Source organism: Triticum dicoccoides, chromosome 5B, assembly GCF_002162155.2.
Source record: "Triticum dicoccoides isolate Atlit2015 ecotype Zavitan chromosome 5B, WEW_v2.0, whole genome shotgun sequence".
In the NCBI taxonomy this organism is placed as follows: domain Eukaryota; kingdom Viridiplantae; phylum Streptophyta; class Magnoliopsida; order Poales; family Poaceae; genus Triticum; species Triticum dicoccoides.
The window spans coordinates 64645886-64655419 of NC_041389.1; positions in this window are offsets into that span (position 1 = coordinate 64645886).

The following is a 9534-nucleotide window of genomic DNA, read 5'->3' on the forward strand; positions in this document are numbered from 1 at the left end:
ATGGTAAATCCATCAAATTCTTAATAGCTATGATGTGCATGAAATTCAAATTCATATCAATAGGCACATATTTAAGTGGTTTTACCATATGTGTTGTATTTATGCTAACTACTTCGGACCCAATAAGTTTGGGGACCATATTGTACTTAAAATGTTTTAGGTACATTTGAGAAGCATTGGGTGCTTGGCTTATTCATGAAGGTGGTGGCACTATGAGGAAATTAGAGCCAGGCTTGGACATTTTATTGATCTACGACTTCATACCAATGCTATTTTGGTAACAAGTATTTACTTCATGCATATATATAGAAATGGGGTCAACCTTGTGTAGGTTGCTTCATGGCATGAATTTCTTGACTCGTTCCTATGATACTTGTTTCCTTTCTCAAAGCATCCCAACAATGATCTCTTGTTGCTAGTTGTGATGTCTTTGATGGTTGTGTGTTTGGAGTTCATTAATATACAATAAGATTATATTAAGCCATGTGCTATGCTTTCAAGCAAAGATCTCATTGGTATATTTTATGACGCCCGTTTGGATGTCTTATTCCTTCCTTTTGTAACTATGTTATGTGTACATCCTTCTTTGTGGATATCATCTACCTAGTATCTTATACACGTGAGAGAAGTTAATCTCTAGTTGATATCCCTATTCTTTCATGTCCACCATTTCATTCACTTTCTATATCTTTTTGGTGGCTCCATGGAAGCATTTGTTGAATGAGTGCATGTCTTACCTCTTTGCATCTTAGTGCACTCATGTTTGGTGAAGATTGTTGTGCTCATGCTTGTCTTGACAAGCCTATTATTTCCTATCTTCATCGTGGGTTGTCACAAGCTTTGATTTTTAGTTGCTATTAGTGAGATTGTGAACCCATTTGCTTGATGTGTGTGTGTCCTTCTTAACTTCGTGTGTGTGGGAAGGACATGTCTTGCACCTTGTATCTCATTTACTCAAGGCTATGTTGATGCTTAACTCTCATCCTTATACTAGTCTTCTCAAGTGCTTTGACGTGACTCACACACATCATTTTGGTTGTGCCTATTCTTAGGTTGCCTCATTTACATGTTGCTCAACCATATGTTTGTTGCAAATGCTAGGTTTCTTTTCTTATCTATGCCTGCTTGAAATTGTTTTGTGTTCCTATTGATTTTGGGGGAGTGATGATCCTATTTTGTGCACTTGTATCCAAATACAAAAATTCTAAATAGTGCACAAATCATGGGGAGCTTCTCTATTTTCCTTAGAACACTCATTTTCCCAAATCATTATATTCTTTTATCCTTTTGGCTCATCGGATCATTTGATTGCTTGCTTCACTTATTTGTGCCATGTGCTTTGTGCCATGTGCCCTGCTATTATCACTAGGTTTCAGTTGTATAATAATGGATTCACTTCTGTATATCATGTTCTTATCAATTGCATCTATTTTGTGTTTGCAAAGTTTCTTTGCGGATACATATCATGATTATGATTGGCCACTCAGAAATTTTTATACATGAGAAAGTTCATGTCTTTCCTTGATATCATTTATTCCTTGCCAGCCACTTTGTTTGTTTCCTCTTATTCTTATGGTGGCTTCGGTAAGAGGTTGTGACGTGTGTGCTTGTATATTTGGCATATAATCTTGCGCACTCATGTGTTTTGACTGTTTTCCTCACATGTCTTATGCTTCTTTTCATATCTTCATATCTAGTTGCATTTTATAGATTCTGAGCTCCTCAAATTGTTCATTATTGAATATGTGCATTTGCGTTCACTCACATCTTGTGATATGCACACATCAAGGAGGAACTCATACTATATTGGTCTTCTAGATGTTTTGTCTTCCATTTTGGCATTTGTTGCCAATGGGGGAGAAGTTTAGAAGGTTTAAAATAAATATCTTTTGAAGTTCTTGTTGTCATTCTTGCTATTCACCCTAGTTATATATGCTTGTTGCATGAATGAATATATAGAGAAATCTCCAACTAGTTTATATCAACCAATATATGCAATGAAATTCAAAGTTCATTCACACATGCATATATTGTGGGGGAGCTTACTCTATATATTGTGGTCTTACTAACATCAAATGCTTGTGTAGTGTTTTGATGTTAGTACAACCGGTTTTGATATCATCAAGTTTCTTTGTGATAATTGATGCTATCAAAATCACCGCAAGTATACAATTTATCCTCGAAAAAAATTGCGTGCTTGTTTAAAAATTCATTATATGAACCCTCTTGTTGAGATTGTGATCAATTACCAAAATGGGGGAGATTGAAAGTACATGTTGTCCCCATGTGTGGTTTTGATAATTAATGACAATCCTTATGGACTAATGTTTGCATTAAGATATACATTTGAAGGTTAGTCCCATTGGAATGTGATTGAAGAATAATGGAAGACAACTCCTTTGAAGCAACAATTACATTGAGATGATCAAACTGAAGTTCATTGGAGTATCTTAAGGGTTGCCATGCTTAGAGCTATGGTTTGAGCCATAATGGATCAAGATCTTAAAAGGATGATTTGAATGATGAACTCTAGGAGTGCCTCAAAGATATGATCATAATGGACTCATGTGTTGAGTCATGATTGATCAAGTATTTAAGCAAGCTATTCAAGTGAAGAATTCAATATACCCTTCAAGACGTCAAGATTAAACATGGAGTAGAGATATAGGTTGACCAAGATGAAGCTCAAAGATCGAACTCTAAATGGTCAACACACGAGCGCAAATGATGCACCACATAGGATCTTGTGGTATGATAAGAAATTATCAATTGCACTCTGTGTACTAACCCATACTATGTGTTGTCTATGTTTTTGAGGGTTAGGTGATTCTCATGGGCTCGCATCAACAAAGATATTTCAAGAGTCTATGAGAGGATGACATCAAGTGTTGGTGATCATGGTTGACAAGGGCAAGTTCAAGATAACCATCCCAAAGAATTACATGCTTGAAGCTTGTGGATGATCACATAATGGACAAGTGAAGATGAATACAAGCAAAGCTTCCCCACATTGTGTATGGGGGAGAGACTTGAAGACTTCACAAATGTCTTGCCTTCATCTTGAGCCAAGAAGAAACATCAACATCAAGCTCAAGTGAACGGCTCGTGTCAAAGGTATTAGTTCCTTTGACGTTAGTGTTGTGGAGTGATGACCACCAAAGAAACATATACACTCAAGAATGGATTCTTGATAGCTATGTAGTGTAGCTATTTTTATGAATCTTGAGTTATAGGGATCCCGCACTATTAAGAGGGGATCAAAGGGGTTTGTGATGGATTTGCTCAAGTCAACATCTTCTATACACAATTCCACTCATATCCTATATACCAAAGAAAAGCCAAAGCCAAATAGTTTCCCAAAATATATGATCTAACCTTTTCATAATTTGAACCCTCCATTTTGGTTTATTTTGGGTGGTTCTCTTTCTGAGGACTTGGAGCTTTTCCATAGCTTCAAAACGAGCCCAAGATCATCAACATCGGAGTCCCGGTGTGAAAGTTATGCATGTTTTAGTTTTGGGGTTCCTGCTGTTATTTTGGCCGGACGTCCGGTAACATCCGGAAATCCGGTGCGCCAATCCAGAATCAAACGGACGGAAATCCGGCAAGTTCCGGACGTCCGGTCTCCGGACGTCCGTCAAACCTGTTTCGCAAATATCCTGATACATTCGTCTGATGGCGTGCTACAGCCGTCGAACGTCTGGTGTTCTATAGGACGTCCGGTGCCTATTTTGCCACCGGACGTCCGGAAATCCACCGGACGTCCGGTAATCCACCGGACGTCCGACACTTTCCTGAGCAGAATTTCCCCCCAACGGCCAGATTTGTGCCCATACTATAAATATCCCTTCACCACTTCGTGGAGGGGTTGAGCAACACAACTATCTTGACCCACACTTGAAGAAAAGCTCCCTCTCCTTTCTCCTACCTCAAATCTTAGATCCCGGAGAGATTTGTGAGAGTTCTTGAGAGAGATTCCACTCAAGTGAAGATCCACTCCCTCTCCCTCTCTTGACCAAAGGAATTCGTGATTTGAGCAAGTCTTAAGCATTTCCCCCTTGATCTTGTTACTCTTGGAGGTTGGAGCCTCCTAGGCGGTAGGAGTGCTTCGGTGAGGAATCAACTTGTGATTTGTCCCCCGAAAAGTTTGTGAAGGTTGGGAGGCCACCTCAAGGTCTACCACTAGTGGTTGGGAATCGCCTTCGTGGTGATATCTCAAGGAGAATAGGGTGAGCCTTCGTGGCGTTGGTGTGCCTTCGTGGTAACATCCACCTCTCTAACGGTGACTAGCTTCCCTCCAAGGAAGTGAATATCGGGATACATCATCGTCTCCGTGACTTTGGTTATCCCTAACCCTAACTCCTTACTTCTGGTTTACCTTGGTCACTTGACCGCGAATTCACTATTCTTGTTGTCCTCATTATGTTGTGTTGGTTACCATATCATAGAGATTATTTAGGCCAACACTTTATAGTCCACAATTCATACTTCCTACTATTGTTCTATCTTGTGTTTAGTGTGAATTGCTAGCTTATAACATATCTTGTGTAAGCTTGTAGTGATTACTTGAGTTTGCTTGTATCATTCAATTCCATATATTGTGATACAATTTGTGTAAGCTTGTATTGCCTACTTGTGGGTGTGTGTATTATTCATTTCCATATCTCGTGATATGCATTGAGTAAGTTTGTGTAACTTACTTGTGCTTACTCATATCCTCGTTGTTCTCATCTTGTTTATGCTAAGTTGTTGGTGCACTTAGTGAGCCTAGTATATTTAGGATTTGTGCTTGAAAAGTATCCGCTTAGTTTATTTCCGCATTAGGATATAACCAAATCCGTAAAAGATTTTAAAACGCCTATTCACCCCCCCCCCCTCTAGGCGACATCGTGGTCCTTTCAGATGGTGATCTTCTCAACCTTGGAATCACTTCCAACACACATTGTCACCTCGCCCTTAACTAGTCTCTATTCATTTTGCAATTCCTGTTTCGAGTTACTAATCTTAGCAACTGAACCAGTATCAAATACCCTGGGGTTACTATGAACACTAGTAAAGTACACATCAATAACATGTATATCAAATATACCTTTGTTCACTTTGCCATCCTTCTTATCCTCCAAGTATTTGGGGTAGTTCCGCTTCCAGTGACCATTCCCTTTGCAGTAGAAGCACTCAGTTTCAGGCTTAGGTCTAGCTTTGGGTTTCTTCACGGGAGTGGCAACTTGCTTGCCATTCTTTCTTGAAGTTCCCTTTCTTTTCCTTTGCCCCTTTTCTTGAAACTAGTGGTCTTGTTAACCATCAACACTTGATGCTCTTTCTTGATTTCTACCTTCACCGATTTTAGCATCGGAAGAGCTCGGGAATCATTTTCGTCATCCCTTGCATATTATAGTCCATCACGAAGTTCCAGTAACTTGGTGATAGTGACAAAAGAACTCTATCAATCAATATCTTATCTGGAAGATTAACTCCCACTTGATTCAAGCGATTGTAGTGCTCATACATTCTGAGCACATGTTCACTAGTTGAGGTTTTCTCCTCCATCTTGTAGACAAAGTACTTGTCAGAGGTCTCATACCTCTCGACTCGGGCATGAATCTGAAATACCAATTTCAGCTCTTCGAACATCTTATATGCTCTGTGGCGTTCAAAATGTTTTTGAAGTCCCGGTTCTAAGCCGTAAAGCATGGCGCACTAAACTATCAAGTAGTCATCATACCGAGATTGCCAAATGTTCATAATGTCTGCATCTTCTCCTGCAATAGGTCCATCACCTAGCGGCGCATCAAGGACATAATTCTTGTGTGCAGCAATGAGGATAATCCTCAGATCACGAACCCAGTCCGCATCATTCCTACTACCATCTTCAACTTATTTTTCTCTAGGAACATATCAAAAATAAACAGGGAGCTACATCGCAAGCTATTGATCTACAACATAGATATGCAAATACTATCAGGACTAAGTTCATGATAAATTAAGTTCAATTAATCATATTACTTAAGAACTCCCACTTAGATAGACATCCCTCAAGTCATCTAAATGATATGTGATCCAAATCAACTAAACCATGTCCGATCGGTGTCTCAGCACGAAGAACTTTCACAACAGTGCATACTCAGGGAGAACACTTATACCTTGAAATTTAGTTAATGTATCATCTTATAATGCTACCGCCGTACTAAGCAAAATAAGATGCATAAAAGATAAACATCACATGCAATCAAAATATATGACATGATATAGCCATCATCATCTTGTGCCTTTGATCTCCATCTCCAAAGTACCGTCATCGTCTCTATCATCACCGGCTTGACACCTTGATCTCCATCGTAGCGTCGTGGTCGTCTCGCCAACTATTGCTTCTACAACTATCTCTAACGCATAGTGATAAAGTAAAGCAATTACATGGCGTTTGCATTTCATACAATAAAGTGACAACCATAAGGCTCCTGCCAGTTGCTGATAACTTTTACAAAACATGGACATCGCATACAATAACGTATATCACACACTAGTACAGCGAGTTGTTATATACAAACGGTTTTTAACCCCTTTTCGCGACGGCATTTGGAACCGTCGCCAAGTGATTGTGGGCGATAGGGGGGTCCTTCCCACACAACCCAGAAACCGTCGGGGATATGCGCTCTTGGCACACACGGTCAAAAAAATGAGGTTGTGTGCGACCGACAAGTGCTCAAATACGGAAATACATACAGTAGAGCTAAAAAATACAATTATACGTACATCCCACACAGTCAGTCACCGCTAAACGTTTTCGTTCGTATATACATCCCACACAGTCGCTCCAAGGAAAACGTTTTTGTTTGCAAGTACATCACACACAATTTTCCCCATTAAATCGTTTGAGATAGCGTTTCCATTGCACACGGTATTAACAATTTTATCATTTGCGTTACTGAATGCATCACACATGGTGTGTAGAAGAAACTGTGCTTCAAGGGTTGTCCATCACACACAGTTTATGTGGTAAACGTTTGCGCCAGGTGGCCTAACGCAAACAGTTTTCAAGAGGATGTCGTGTGTGATTGTTCGTTAATCTAACATGGTTTGTTCCTAGAAACTGTGTGCGTTATTGAATGCATCGCACACGGTGTTTTTTCAATAACCATTTGCAATAGAAAAAGCCAATTAGCAGGCTGATTATCCGACTATTAATAATCCATTTATTAATCTAATTGACATTTCATATTAAGCACACAATATATTTCATTTTCATAATTGAAATACATCAGAGTACAACATCATATAGCTTCAGCACTCAGCTACCCCATTACACAACTACACCAGCACCAAGTTTCACATGCAACATCTATAACTTTTCAAAATTAGCATCATAGACGGTACATAGACAGATGTATCTCATCTGGAAAACTACTGAAGCGGAAGGCGAATATTGAGCCTTCATTGATGTTGAAGGTCTTTGTAACTTTAGGCCAGTGCCTGTGGATGATTGACCGTCCATCCTCCGTCCTCTTTAGGAACACTTCAATATTGAACCGTGGGTGTTGTATGAATATATTCCTCGCCTCCTGACCATATAGGTGGTTTGAGAGGTAATCATCAGTGAACTGCTTTGGAAAGGCCTGAAAACAAGGATGTGCATAAATATCTTCTCTATATTGGAAATGGAGCAAAGGAATAAAAATGGCAAGGTATAATAGTTAGTACCATCCTGTAGTGAACTGATGTCTTGTTCATTGTGCAGACAAAGATCTTGTTGTTTTTTGTTGCTAATTTCTTTATCCTAACAATCTTCCAGAGTTTCTTGACTTGACTGATATTCATGGACAACTCGTTTCCCCATATGCAAAAAGGGTCGAATAGTGGGTGAAAACCTCTGATAGCAGGACCTACATGTGCAAGACCAAATTGTTAAAAACCTAAATATTATAATGGTTCCTGCAATTGCACAATAATGTGCTATTAGACAACGGACCATGCACGTGTTAACCTCGATTGGAAACCTCGGTGCTTCCCATTGTTTTCCTGCAACACATATAAGGTAGTTAGTCATCAGGTTAAGTAAGGGTTCGCATGCTATCAGTAAAATATATTGATGAAAAATAAGCACATTGCAGATTCATCAGATTAATTCAAGCCACATGGAAAACCCATTTATCCAAACCAAGCATAATTAAGAACTAGGAAATATAGCACTTGTATATGTTTCTCATGTATTTAGTACAGCCAAATTCGATTTATTTCTCACATGGTATACAATAACAGAATGTGGCCACAACAATTGGACATCGCATTGCAGAATTGAACCATGCAGTTAAGTAAACACCGCAACAAATGAACCAAATATTAACTGAGCACCACATTGCACAATATAGCATACTGCTAAGAGAAGATCAGATAGTTAACCAAACCAAGCATGCTTAACAACTTGGAAATATAGCAATTGTATTTGTTTCTGATGTATTTACTATAGCCAAATTCAATTTATTCCTCACATGGTATACAATAACAGAATGCACCCACAACTATTGAACATCGCATTGCAGAATTGAACCAAACAGTTAACTAAGCACCACAACACAAATGAACCAAACGTTAACTGAGCACCACATTGCACAATGGATACCCAAACAAAGCATGCTTGACAACTTGGAAATATAGCAATTGTATTCGTTTCTCATGTATTTTGTAAAGATAAATTCGATTTATTTCTCACATGGAAGACAATACAAAATTGCAGCCTGAAGAATTGAACATCACATTTGCAGAATTGAACCAAACAGTTAACTGAAGACGACAACTAATTAACAAAACAGTTAATAAGTGAGCACCACACTGCACGACATATAGAACATATACACAAGAGCAACAGATTGCACGGTAAAATTAGATAGCACAATTTACTAGAATTTATGAAGGAAAGGCAGGAGCAACACACGCAACGGGTAAACCGAGCATGCTTAACCGGCGTAGCTAGAAAATGGCAAGGTGCTCCTCCAAGATCTAGGGTCGGCACGAATGGCAGCCATCACAGCCTCCACGCGTGCAGCCATCATTTGCTTCTCCGCTGCCAAATGCTCCTTGAGATCCTGGCTATACTGCGTGCACCATGTCTTAGGACGGCGCTTATTTGGTGGAGGGGTTAGTGATTTGGGTGGAAGGTGTCGCGCTCGCGCCGGCGGTTGGGGCATGTGGGATGTGGAAGGAGGAGGAGGATGGGGGTCAGGTGTGGATTACCTGCCTAGATAGGCGAGGCCGAGTAGTGTGAAGGAGGGTTGCCAGCGAGGAGGAGGCGGCGCTGCAAGCAAGGGGTAAAGGTTTCAACTTGGAAAGGAGGGCGGAAAGAGGGGAAATGTGGCTTTTGGTAAGGGGGAGGGGGCAGGGAGGTAGATATTTCCGCGGAAGCCGAAAATTTGGAATCGCTTCAGACAAAAAACTGGCGCACAAAGTGTCATTAGACACGGTCCCTTATTCAGAACTGTGTACGATATGTGAACATCACAAACGATTCAGATAGCTTAACCCATGTGTGATGAGTTTGAATAT